Consider the following 13,884-nt stretch of genomic DNA (forward strand, 5'->3'; position numbering starts at 1 on the left):
ATACACTTTAATATGGTTTTTAATGACGGTGACACTACACTTTTCCCCTCATTCTAATTCTCAGAGAAGGAGCTGACAGCTCGAAATATTTTTCTTCCTCTCTCTCTCTGTCTTTCTGTTTCACTGTCTCTGTCTCTTTTTCTCTCTCGCTCCTTTCTTTTTACTTTCTCCCTTCCCCACACGCCATTTTAATAACTGTTTTAAATATTATTAAAAGAGTTCAAAATCATATAAAGCACGTGACTTTTTCTTCTACCTCTTTTCGTCTAATTACGCCGTTAACTGCTTCGTTCGACCTACCTACCTCTCTCTCTCTCTCTCCTCTCTCTCTCTCTCACTTCCAGTCCCTTACTCTCTCCCTTCTTATCCATGTCTTAATTTCTCTCTCTGTCCCCTTCTCAACATCGCTCCTCTCTCTTTCTATATCATATCTCCATATATATCACTCCTCTCGCATTTATATATATATATATATATATATATCCCTCTCCCTCGTCCTTTCTTACTCCCTACCTCACTACCCGCAGCTCTCTCCCTCTCCCTCTCTCTCTCTCTCTCTTCCTCTCTGTCTATTAAGTTTTATCCAGTCTACACCTATTCCTCTAACTTTCCTTCTTTACTTCTTTCTTACTTTTTCTATATTTCTCGTTCCTTCCGTCTGTTCCCTTCTATTTCTTCCGCCATCACCTCTTTCTATTTCCTTCTTCCCCCACTCCTCTCCCTCCTCTTCCCTCTCGTATTACAGCATAAAAAGATTTTTCATATTTATCAGGATTTAGATTAAATAATGCTAAATAAATAAATAAAAAACCTGCAAGACCTCGTAACTAAGATGGCTAACGGCTCCGAGGAAGCCATCGTATCCGCTCCTTCCTCGCGTCCTTGCCATCGTGAAGTGATCAACTACCCCAGGCAGTGAATCTTCATCTGGCTTTGCAGGAAAACCTAAGAATTCTCAATACGAATTTATTCAATCTCGAAAGCAGCCATTTTAATCAGATTTTTCTTTTCTGTTTGAAGATTAAATAAATGGTCAACTTGGTCAACTCATGTAATATACAAAAAGTCACCATCAATTCATCATTCATGCGGCTTCCAATGTTCTGTGGAATTGGCAAAGAAACTCCTGCTTTATATTATGGAATCGGATTATTGAGGTTAAAAACAATTCTCCACTGTCCCATTCTTACCTGCCCTACAACTGTGTGTGCATGCATGTGTGTATGTGTGCGTGTGAATATGTGTGTGTGTGTATGTGTGCGTGTCTGTGTGTGTGTGTGTGTGCGTGTCTGTGTGTGTGTGCGTGTGTGCGTGTGTGTGTGTTATTGCATGAATAAGTGAGTTTTAGGTACGTCTAACTCTTGTAATGATTAAACGATATTTCACCCTCGCAGAATTGAGTAAGTTGTTTGCCGAGACTATCGCTGAGGGAACATTACACATACACTACACAGATACACGCACACACACAGACACACACACATACAAGCACATATGTAAATATATATGTGTGTATGCGTGTGTGTATATGTGTGTGTACAGGTTGCGTAAGATATTTGAGGATTGATTTATGCTTATTAGAAAACAGATATATATCATAACTTTATGGAAAATGCTATGAGGATAAAAAGAAACCTTTTTTATAATGCTATTCAATAAAACCACCTTCAGCTTCAATAACTGCTTCTATCTGAGATCTAAATCATCTACATGCTCCAATCAAGTGGTCCTGGTTCATTTCGGACATTACTCTGACTATGACAGCTTTCAAAGAATCTTTGGTGTTATGGGCATGTTCCTTGACCTCTCTCTCAACAACGTTCCACATGTGATAGTCCAAAGGATTGAGATCTGGGGAATTAGGAGGCCAAATGTTATGTGATCATGAAAATTTTCAACCATGCATTTCTGTGTTACTAGAGCCATGCGTGATAGTTCAGAGTCTTACTAAAATACATATGGCCTTCAATTGTATACCCTGTCTATCCAGGGTTTAACTGTTATTTCCAGGACCTCAATGTAAGCAGCAGAGTTAACTCTAAGGCCTTGTGGAAAGAAGTAAGGAGGCATTACGTGTCCTTCATTACTGACAACCCCTAAAACAATGACAATTTCAGGAAATTTTGTATGCGTAACAGTTTGAACTTTAGAAGGGCCTGCACATTATAACCATCTGTCATTTCTTCTGTTAACTTTTCGATCTTGATCAAAGTTCTTCTCACTTGAGAAAAACCAAATCAAAACTCCTTCTGCTGCATTTTCAATTTGTTTAAGAGCCTTTTAGATCTGATGTAGTGATTTTCTTTTGCTTTTTCTGACAAATTGACCTTTTCTCATCATATAAAATTTTATTTGATGTCTTCATGGATAACATTTCTGACTTTTTCTTCTGACACATGGAGATCTTCTGCAATTAACCCCATGGACTTTTGGGGATTATAATGAAAGGGCTGTTAAACTTGCTGGATAAATTCAAGTGTTCTGGTGATTACAAAGTGTTTAGAATGTTTTTTATGCTTTGATACTGGTGATACGTTCCCATCTTCAATCTCTAGCTCCTTTCAAGCTTTGTAGGCGAAAGATCTGGCAGCTTTTAAATATCGAGATATTAATAAATCGCTATGTTCAGCCTTTATAACCATAATAACAGCATGCTTCTTCCTTTCTCGAGTAAGCTGCGAGTCTGCCATTATTATTTTTTTTGTGAAACAAAGATGATACAGAGTTAGCAAAAAATGCAGCAGTGACCCAAAATAGGTATGTTCTCAATACTTTACGCACACTGTATATATAAAAAGAGGGCGAGAGAAGAGAGAGAGAGAAGGAGAAATAGAGAGGGAGGCAGAGACAGATATAACCGGATGGCTCGTCTCGCAACCAACTGGTCTCGAATTCCATTCCGCTGCATCGTACTGTGTAAGTGAAAACGGAGAGGGAAACTGAAAGGTGGTTGGAGAGATTGTGTCTGTAGTTTCAATGTAGGACCTAGGTCAGGTCTTATAGACGATGCTGTAATCCCAACATCCAGTAATCCCAACATAAAACACTGACGATGTATCCAAGAATGGCATCCGTAGATATATCACGAACTTGTATCTACCTCGGACTATTAGGTTCATACATATAAAGTACCTGGAGGGCTTTCCAACGAGTTTTGTATATGCTTCATAAATTTTAATAATTCTGAATATTTCATGACCGTTTTCTCATTCATAATTAATTTCTCAACAGATATAACTGATGTAGGTTTATCAACTTTTGCTCAACTTGAAAGAGTTTGGTGTTGTTTCGCCTGCCACCTTAAGCATTCTTCTTAATTGAGTTATATGCTATTAAAATATATCTTATACTATATATACTGTACCTTTTACTGTTGTATTCTGAGCCTTCCCTGAAGACGAATCTGTGGAGGAAACCTCCGACCGTCTTTTTCGCTTTGTTTTTTCCTTTATCTGTTTTGTTGTTAATGGCCAATATTCATGATCAATTTTTTGAGGAACTTATTCTGTATTTGAGATTCATTATAATGCTCACAATCTATTTTCTTCTCAATCTCTCATTTTGTCTTGAATTTTTATTAATAAATACTTTTACAAGTTTTGGATAATAAACATTCTTTGATTTGTAATATATATTCATATATGTCTATTTGTGCGTCTGTGTGTGCGTCTATGTGGACGTGCTTGTATGTGTGAGCATATACATCCACACAGTTTCATACATATATATATATATAAGGTAAGGAAAGGGAGATTTGGGGATGTTTAGTTAATTTATTGGTATCATAGTTTGAAGTTAAAATTGAAATACAGATAAATTTTGAAAAATAGAAAAGTAGCAACCTACATATGTTTCGATTTCGGCCCCTTAGTAATGCATTGCTCAAAGCATTTGGGTCAAATCAAATGTAAGAATTGGTTATCATTTTAAACTGTATGGAGCAGATTCTGTTCAGGTTTTTTTTATATTTTTTATAAAACGAAGGTTACGTATCTCTTGAAGGGATTCAAATAAAAAAACTAAGGAACTTTAATAAGTTATATTTTTTGCGTGTATTGGCAAACGTTATAATTCAGTAAGTAAAAAACAAATAAAGATAAAGATAGAAATAAATTTTCAAATATATTAAATAATAAGAAAAAATGATATTTCTGTAAGGAAAAATAATTATGCAATAAACATTTTATTAAATTTTTAAAAAGATACGAAATGAAGAATGTTAAATAAACCGTTGAAACTGTATAATTTCTATTGACTTACTAACAGATACAAGTAAATATCTATGAATTCATGGTTATCGAATCATATCACATCAAAATTTAATCGTTTATATATATGTTAATATAGGCTCAAGTTTGAATTAGCTAGCCGTTAAAAGATGTACCTATCAAGTTAATATATATACACACAGACCTTTATATAATTTACCGTATACATTTTCCCATATATAAATATATAATATATATATAAATATATATATATATAAATTTTTTCAAGCATCTTGTAAAATATACATACGTTATATATATCAATAGTTGTATATAATTCTTCATCAATTCAAAATAGTTAAAAGAAGGAAATAAAGAGAATAAAATAAAATAAAGATAAAATAATAATCTGTATTTACAATTCGTAACTTGTAGATCACTCAATTATATATACCAGGAAATTGCGCATTACGTTGTGTCCTGGTATACATTATGTGTATTACGTCATTAAGTCATGCTTACTTAAAGAAAAGAAAACGAATGAAATATTTTATAGTCCTGTAAGTTCGATCAAACATGTATTAGTTTATTTAAAGTTTACTTAAAACCAAATTAATTTGTATTAATGCTAATGGTTACACTAATTACTTGTAATAAATTCCATCTATTTTGTAATACAAATCGATAAAATTACATATAGTTAATTAATTTTAGATGTATAAAATGGCTAACATTCGATACTATGCTTATGTTAGAATTATGTGTATTAAGGTAAAATATCCAGTATCTGAATTAATTGAAATAATAAATGAATGATTGTAATATATATGCCTATATCTAGAAACGACCATTTAGTATATATATATTATATCTATATATATATATATATTATATATATATTTAGGAGATTATCTGTAAAGTAACAAGCGAAGGAAAGGAATTCCTTGAAAGGTTTGTGTAAAACATCCAATGCTCTCGAACATCAGCTGAAACCTACATAAATATGGTTATTATGCAAATTACAAACAATAAATTAAATTGAGATTGAATTAAATATCCAATAATTTATTTATAATTTTAACATAATATACTATGAATATAATATAACAAAAAAAAATCATTAAAAAAACAAAAGCGCCAACAATTTGTTTCGATGTACATTCATTATTTGATTTATAAACAACTCAATCCACTTGAGCTATGGTTTAAAGAAAGACAAAATCCCGTGTAAAAGATCGGCTGGATTATAAAAGAATTAATCCAAATACCTATGTGTTATGAGCGTGGGTGTTACCTTTCCAACTTCATAACAATTGCAATTTTAAAAAAACAACAAAATTATAATGGACAAAATAATTAAGTAAATAGAATCCACAACTACCGAAATATACTTCTGTATATCTCAAGAATGAAAGAAAGTTAGAGAGACTGAAAGAGAGTGAATGCAAGTGTATGAGAGAGAGAGATAGAAGAGAAGAGAGAGAGAGAGAGAGAGAAAGAGACAGAGACAGAGCCAAGACAGAGAGAGAAGATAGAGAGAGAGAGAGAGCGAGTGAGAGAGAGTGAGAGAAAGTAGGAGAGAGGTGGGTGAAGAGAAGAGAGAGAAGAGAGAGAGAAGAGAGAAGAGAGAGTGGGAGACGAGAGGAGAGAGGAGAAGCAGAGAGAGAGAGAGAGAGAGAGTGGGAGAGAGATAGAGAGAGAGAGAGAGAGAGAATGAAGTGATTAAGTCTTTTCCAAAGTCGTTTGGTTCAATTAGCTGGAGGATTCTGAGAGATTATAAAGAAAATCGCCACAAAGCTAATACCAAATGTCTGAGCTGAAGTGACTAATTCAGGAAGGAGGCATCATTGTAGGCTGAAGGTGGGAATTAGCTCTGGCGGATCAAGAAGTGTGGTGTATTGCAGCTTAGTTACAGTCGATGCAATCTTTATTTCATTATGATGATGAATGACACTAAACCTCTGTTGACAATTACTACGTCGACGGTGACTACCACGACCACCGTGGTGGTTCGAAGTTATTCTTTGGTTTGGTAATTCTTTTACTTGTTTCAGTCATTGGACTGCGGCCTCGCTGTTGGCATCGCCGTCAGAATTTTAGATTTTAATCGAACCCAGCATGAGCAGTCTTTGTCCTCTATTAGGGTGCAGGCGCCTCAAACTATAATATCTGATGTGACATAATGTTCAGTATGATAGCAGCAGCATGTAAAGCTATTCAGCATTGAGTGCAACGACAAGAGAGATGAGACGAAAATGTCCACAAATCTCATTCTTTAGCCTTGGTATCAGTCCATAAGATGTATTGAGTCCTCGAGATTAGCCTAGTGTATGGATTTATCCTTCCAAGACCAGATTTCGGTTCTACAAGGACAAATGCTCTTTATAAATGCCATGAAGAAGGCAAATTCATTTTTTTACTCTGAAATATGTGATTACCAAATGTTTTGGATCTTGTCAGAAGACTACCAGGCCTGTCCTTTGCGTGTCAGGAAATCTGTTACATTCAGCAAGATGGGATTTTAAGTCTTATGTTGATAGTTAAATATACTGACCACCTTCAGTATTTAACTGATGATTATGTTATCAGCAATAAATCATGGAACAAATTTAAACCCGTCAAAGTAAACTCTATCTTGTTTGAAACGATAAAATTAGCAGCGGAATCTTAACCGTATCTTCCTACAAGCATAAACTAATTCCGTTATGTAAATTAACACAACCTTTTAATCTTGCTCAAACCGGTCTGCTAATCTATGGTGATGTTCAAAATATATTAGTCTTTGATATTCTAAATCAAGGGGAAAGCACAATTGGAATGGCGATGATTATACATGTACAAGTGCCAGACAATAGTAAACGCAGGGTTAAACAGCAACAATTATATTATAGTTTTTGAACGATGGCATGCAAGAGAAACGGCTAAAATATTGTGACACTCAACAATCTCACACAACTGCTGCGCGACTTTGTCTTTGATGGCAACGTTTAACCTCCAACTATTAATTCCTCTTAACCATACATGACACAACACACGATGTCAGTTTTAAACAATTTCTACTCACTAATTGCTGACACAGACTAAAACTAACTTCCGCGGATGATTCGCTTTAATTATACATAATTACCATTGCATAAAAATAATGATTCACTCTTGTAATTAGATTTGTCTTTGAAAATTGACAAAAGTTGCATTAGCTTAGACTAACAGCGTCAGCTTTCACAGCTGTGTTAGTAGATCTAACGATTGATTTATCATAGACACGTTTGCAGATATACCCGAGGTCAGTTTATACATGTGTAATAGCTTTTAGAGATTTCATGGGTAAAAGTATACAAATGTATAGGCGTGTCAGCTCAGACGAGTCATGGACAAACTGAGACCCACGAGATTTTCTGATGATGAGCAAAATCTCACCCATTCCGTTTCTGGAAAAGAGGTGGCCCCCCACCCTATTTAGACCAAAAGTGTTAGCTGCGTTCGAATCTCTGGCAAGTAATTAGTAACAAAGTGCTGTCAGCTATACCTGGGGTATGTGTATTGTACTTTTTATAGCTCTACGGGGTCAGTTTATATGGATATTTTAACTTTGATCTTTTTTATTGTTTCAGTCACTAGACCTGAAGAATTTTCAGTCGAATTATTCGACCGGAAAATTTTTTTAAAAGCTCGGTACTTATTATATCGGTCTTCTTTGCTGAACTACTAAGTTACGGGGAATATAAGCACATCAACACAAAATACAAGTAATAAATATATGTATATATATATATATATATATATATATATATTACAGAGAGAGAGGGGGTCGAGAGAGAGAGAGAGAGAGAGAGACAACAGGCTTCTTTCTGTTTCTGTCTACCAAATTCACACACAAAGATTTGGTAGACACGGAGCTATTGCAGAAGACACTTGCCCAAGGTGCCGTGAAGTGGAGCTGAACCCAGAACCATGCATTGGGAAGACATATGTGTGTAACCTTACACCAGATAATTTACATTTTACAGATATATCAGCTGGTATACTCTGTAACACTTACCCAGCTCCGGAAGCTGACACGGCCGCATAAATTTGCTTTCCATTTGTTTCCTTAAACAATTCTTTCAGATTTTACTGCTGTGTTAACTTACAATGTCAGTTTTGAGTAGTTATTGACACCGCAGTCACATTTGAAGTCGACACCAATTTAATCAAGAATCTCTCTTATAACACACACACACACACACACACACACACACAAACACACACACACACACACACATACACACACACACACACAAACACACACACACACATACACACACACACATGCATACACACACATACGCACACACATATACGTGGGGGTGGCAAAATTGTACAAAGAAGTAGTAGTAGTAGTAGTAGTAGTAGTAGTAGTAGTAGTAGTAGTAGTAGTAGTAGTAGTAGTAGTAGTAGTAGTTAGAATATTAATGATTTGTGATTTAGATACAGGTCAGTAATATCTGATAGTAGATGACCATTCGATATCCTCCCCATCAGTACGTTTTATTTCGTCGTCTGCGGGAGGACGAAAGCCAAGGTGGGGTAGGAAGGATTTGAACACGGCATGCGAAATTTACAGTGATTAAATTCAGAAATGCAAGAAGAAGAAGAAGAAGAAGAAGAAGAAGAAGAAGAAGAAGAAGAAGAAGAAGAAGTAGAAAAGAAGGAGGAGGAGGAGGAGAAGAAGAAGAAGAAGAAGAATTAGAAGGAGGAGGAGGAGGAGGAGAAGAAGAAGGAGAAGAAAAAGAAGGAGGAGGAGGAGGAGAAGAAGAAGAAGAATTAGAAGGAGGAGGAGGAGGAGGAGAAGAAGAAGGAGAAGAAGGAGAAGAAGAATAAGGAGAAGAAGAAGAAGAATAAGGAGGAGAAGAAGAAGAAATGAAGAAGAAGAAGAAGAAGAAGGAGGAGGAGAAGAAGAAGAACGAAGAAGAAGAAGAAGAAGAAGAACAACAACAACAACAACAACAACAACGACGACGACGACGGCGATTATTGCTGACGCACGCCATCTGGTGTTCAACTTGTTGTTGTTGTTATTGTTGCTGTGGTAAGTCTTTGCTTTCATCTTAATTGCCAGAACGCGGTTTTTCTTTTCATTATTACTTGGACGACATTTTAACTAAGACAACGAATATAATGAGACGGATTTTGGTTTCGGCAGTTGAAGAAGGAACCGTCGTTGTAATCTGTCCTTGCTAATTGGAGACCAGTTTCTTTCATCATGCAATTTCATACATACATTACAGCAGTGGAATCTGATATCTTTTGTGGTTGTAAATGTTGAGTGGAGTTGATAGGAACAGCCTCGCAATTAAGTCAAACATTATGTACTACGCGCTGGTCAAAAGTCTCGCGTACCTGTTTATATTCTGTCATCGCCTGCCTTACTGTTATACTGCGATAAAAGTATGACTTGATAACAAGGCAGAATATGGCATCGAAAGGACTATGGTAAGCATTAACACGAGCAGCAGACGGTACCTGGTGAAATGGCAAATTTGTTGCCGGACAAAATGCATACCACCATTTAATTCGGTTCTTTACGTCCTAAATTCAAACAACAGGGACTGAATTTGATTTTTATCCTTTCGTAGTCGATAAAACACGGTACCAATTAAGTAATGGGGTTGATATAAATGAGTTAAAGACTCCAAAGTGTGATATTATTTTATTATTATTATTATTATTATTATTATTATTAGTAGTAGTAGTAGTAGTAGTAGTAGTAGTAGTAGTAGTAGTAGTAGTATAGTAGTAGTAGTAGTAGTAGTAGTAGTAGTAGTAGTAGTAGTAGTAGTAGTAGTAGTAGTAGTAGTACTATTATTATTACTACTATTATTATTATTTTTATTAGTATTATTATTATTATCATTGTTATTGTTATTATTATTATTATCATTATTATTATTTCATTATCTTTGCACAACAGCGTTAGAACGCTGCAGATGTACTGCGGTGCCAGCTGTTCACTACCAATGAACTAAGGTAACACCCCTTATTTTTCAAGCACCTTCCGTGCGGTTCCAAGCAGAGATGTTTGCTGCAAGTGCTCCACTATATTGCAACCCCTATTTATTCCATGTATTTCTCAAAATTTTTACTCACTGTTCCCAGGGCTCCGACAATTAATGGTACTAATACCATCTTTTTCATCGGCCACAATTCCTTAACCTCCCAAGCTAACCTGTCATATCTATCGACTTTTCTTTCTTCCTTATCGCATATCTTGTCAGCCCGGCACGCTATATCTAAGATCAAGCATCGTTAGCATTCTTTCTCAATTAACACTCTGGTTTCCTAGTATGTATCTCATGGTCGCACTGAATCATAAGATCCCACAGGATCTTTACATTATCATTTTCGATGATGCCGTCGGGTTCATACCACTTTTTTGCTCTATCAAGTCCATACTTGTTGCAAAGTGTCCAATGGACAATACTTGCTATATCGTCATGGAGTACAGTATTGTCATGAAGTACATTCGATGCAGTACCAAATAGGTTCATATATTCCATAATCCAAGAATGCGGGATCATATCTTGCGCTTTACGATAATCGATCCATGACATGGCTAAGTTAGTTGTCCTCCTCTTGCACTCTCTAAGTACAATTTTATCTACAAGGAGTTGATCCTTCGTACCGCTGCACTTAGCTTGCAACCCTTCTGCTCATGTGGCAGGACTCCATTTTTCTCGAGATGTCCGTACATTCTCGAGATGACTCTGCGACTATTCCAGTTAATAATCTCCTCATAAGTGGCAAGCAACTTATCAGCCTGTAATCGTCTACCATATTGACTTTTTCGATGTTGTCCTACCCATTGTCAACTACTCTGGTGTTACTTGGTCGGCATTTAACAAGGTGTTGAGTTGCGCAGCTATTCGTGCATGACATTCGCCAAACCTTTTGATCCAATGTTTTGGACAGACTACTGTTTGTTTCATTTCTTGCAACCATCCTTCTTGTGCTCCTCGTCCTTGCTCCAGATGTCCCTCCTAAACCTTTGACTTTCAATGTTATTTGGTATCAACTTTTCATCTGGACACTCTTTATTTCTCTTTAGAATCCATTCTGATCTATTCTGAATAACAAATTCTGCTGGTATCCTTTCAGTCTTTGGTTGTATCGTACCATCTTTGATTTTTTTGGCGACAAGGCGCTGTTTCAATTGCTTTATTACTATTTTCAGGCCCTTTCTTTCAATATCAGACATCCTTTTCAGTGTCCTATATTTTTGTTCCCTTTTACGCACTCCCTTTTTTTTCAGTCTAACACAGAAATGTCCTTCGAGAGCATATCTAACCCAGCCTGTATTCTTCTTCGCCACTCCTTTTTCTTTTGTCACTCCCATTATATTTCTTTTTCTTCACTTCAACACCCACATTTTTCTGCTACAACAATACTTGCTGCCTTGATCAAATTATTTATTTCTGTGATGTTTTTTCTTCTGTTGTATTTCAGAATTTCATTCACATTTTTCGCTTCTTGGTTCAATTTCCATAGATCAACCTGTTTAAGCTTGTAAATAATGTCGCTGTCGTTCTTCTTGCCATTATTCTGTCGTAGATTGTCCTTTGCCCATTTGTCATGTCACCATTAGTTTTATTGTCTTCTTCTAAGCCACCATTATGTCTCTCATCGAGAAAGCCATGACTGTTCCTTTCCTTGGTTTATTACAGATCTCACCTCTTTTATCAGTAAAAGACTCTATTCTCATCGTTTCCTCTGCTCCTCTTTTCCAATACGCGTCTTTTGATAGCTTCGAGCTCTGCTTCTGTGAACCAACGATATTTTCTTATTGCTCTAGCTTGATTACATTATCATTATTATTATTATTATTATTATTATTATTGTTATTATTATCATTATTATTATTATTATTATTGTTATTATTATTATTATTATTATTATTATTATTATTATTATTATTATTATATTATTATTATTATTATTATAGTAAAAGATATATGAACGGTTGGAAAGTCATGATTTCTGTGTTCAGATTCTGAAACCATATATACGAAGTTGTTCGTCGCCATTTTTAGCAGAACCAGTGTTTGGCAACTCGGTAGATTAATTCTACAACGCAACAGATAGGGATTTGCTCCAATGTGGAACTTGATCAACGTGAAAGATTATTACATCGATGAAGAAACACATTGGAGTTTAGTTGAAGAAATTTAACTTGATTGAAAATAAACATTTGTTTTTAAGCAACTCTCCAGATTCCTTTTACTACAGTCTAACACTGACATTTTGTAGAAACTACACACAACGTTGAAGAATCTGACGTTAACATTGCTTCGTTGAAAACATTTCCGTCGTTCATTATGGTAAGGACGCCTCGAACCTGAGCACTCGTCTCAATTTCAGTTGCAAATTTGAAAAGAAAAATAAATATACAAACAGGCTCAAGGCATGTCATGTTCAAAGCACCGGTTCTCGTCCGATCACCGAAGTTAAGCAAAGTCGAGCCAGGTGAGTACTTCGATGGGTGACCGCTTGGAAAACCTAGGTGCTGTAAGCGTCACACATTTTTAACGGCGGTGCATCAGCATGGCCGCAGCTATGAGCTGAAACTACAGCAAAAAACAAAATACAGTTTGTGGGAGGCTCAGTGGCGTATATGAATTGTTAATCACATTTAGTCTGTACATTTTCTTCTCTATATTTATGATACAGTGAATCATTAGGTACCATCTAGTGCGTTAAAAGTGTCTTAGAAAAAATGTGCCATTCCAGTTGTCAGACGGACAGTAAATTTTCTAGATTTGTTTAGGTAAACATCGTATTTTCGAGGGAAATATTGTAAATCAATGGAGTTATATTTATGTATAGAAATGGGAGGCAATAACACTTTCTGTACAGGAATACGGAGTATTTTCTTTCAACAGGATTTTGATTTTTAATGTTCACCTTTGCCCTCTATTGAAATGAAATAATTTTGTTCCTGCATCTAAGAATCGATAAAAGAGGTTATAATTACATTATCTGTTTCTTAAGAGAAGTTTCCAACTTCAAGACGGAGGGAGTAACAATGGCATCAAATGGAAAGTCCTTCCAAGCGGAACCCGATATCAACAGATCATAGAAAGTTCGCTATGTTCTCTCAAAAAACTATATCTTCTAAAGAACTTCAAGCGCCTCCAACAATAACTTCGTAAGTTCCTGGAACGAGAATTTTTCATTTTTTGTCCGCATTTAAAAAAGTACATCTTGTCAGACTTTAAAGGTGGTTCGTTGGACATATCTGAAACCATTCCCATCTAATTTTCGTAATTTCATATACATAATGTTTGTTGTGACACTGGTTATCTTCCTTGCCTTTCATCCTTTCGGGGTCGATAAATTAAGTACCAGTTACGCACCGGGGTCGATGTAATCGACTTAATCCGTTTGCCTGTCCTTGTTTGTCCCCTCTGTATTTAGCCCCTTGTCGGCAGTAAAGAAATAGGTTATCTTCCTTGTTTCTTCTCTCTATCTTCTTCCTTACGAGCGTTCCCTGTTCAAACGTCTCTGTGTTGAATGCGATGCTCAGTGGGAGTTTTGGAAGCTCTTTCTTCGAAGCTGTTTGTTTTCATCTTTTCGAAAAGTTCTTTAAAATATTTCTACACCAACCACCCGACTGTGAACCCACGTCGTTCTGTCTCCAGCA

At 35.8% G+C, this 13,884-nt stretch overlaps 1 pseudogene; it reads left to right on the forward strand.

Moving 5' to 3' along the window:
* Positions 1–12,638: 12,638 nt before the first annotated feature.
* LOC115231781 lies at positions 12,639–12,756 on the forward strand (annotated as a pseudogene).
* Positions 12,757–13,884: the final 1,128 nt, after the last annotated feature.

This window comes from Octopus sinensis, unplaced genomic scaffold (genome assembly GCF_006345805.1).
Source record: "Octopus sinensis unplaced genomic scaffold, ASM634580v1 Contig18884, whole genome shotgun sequence".
NCBI lineage: Eukaryota > Metazoa > Mollusca > Cephalopoda > Octopoda > Octopodidae > Octopus > Octopus sinensis.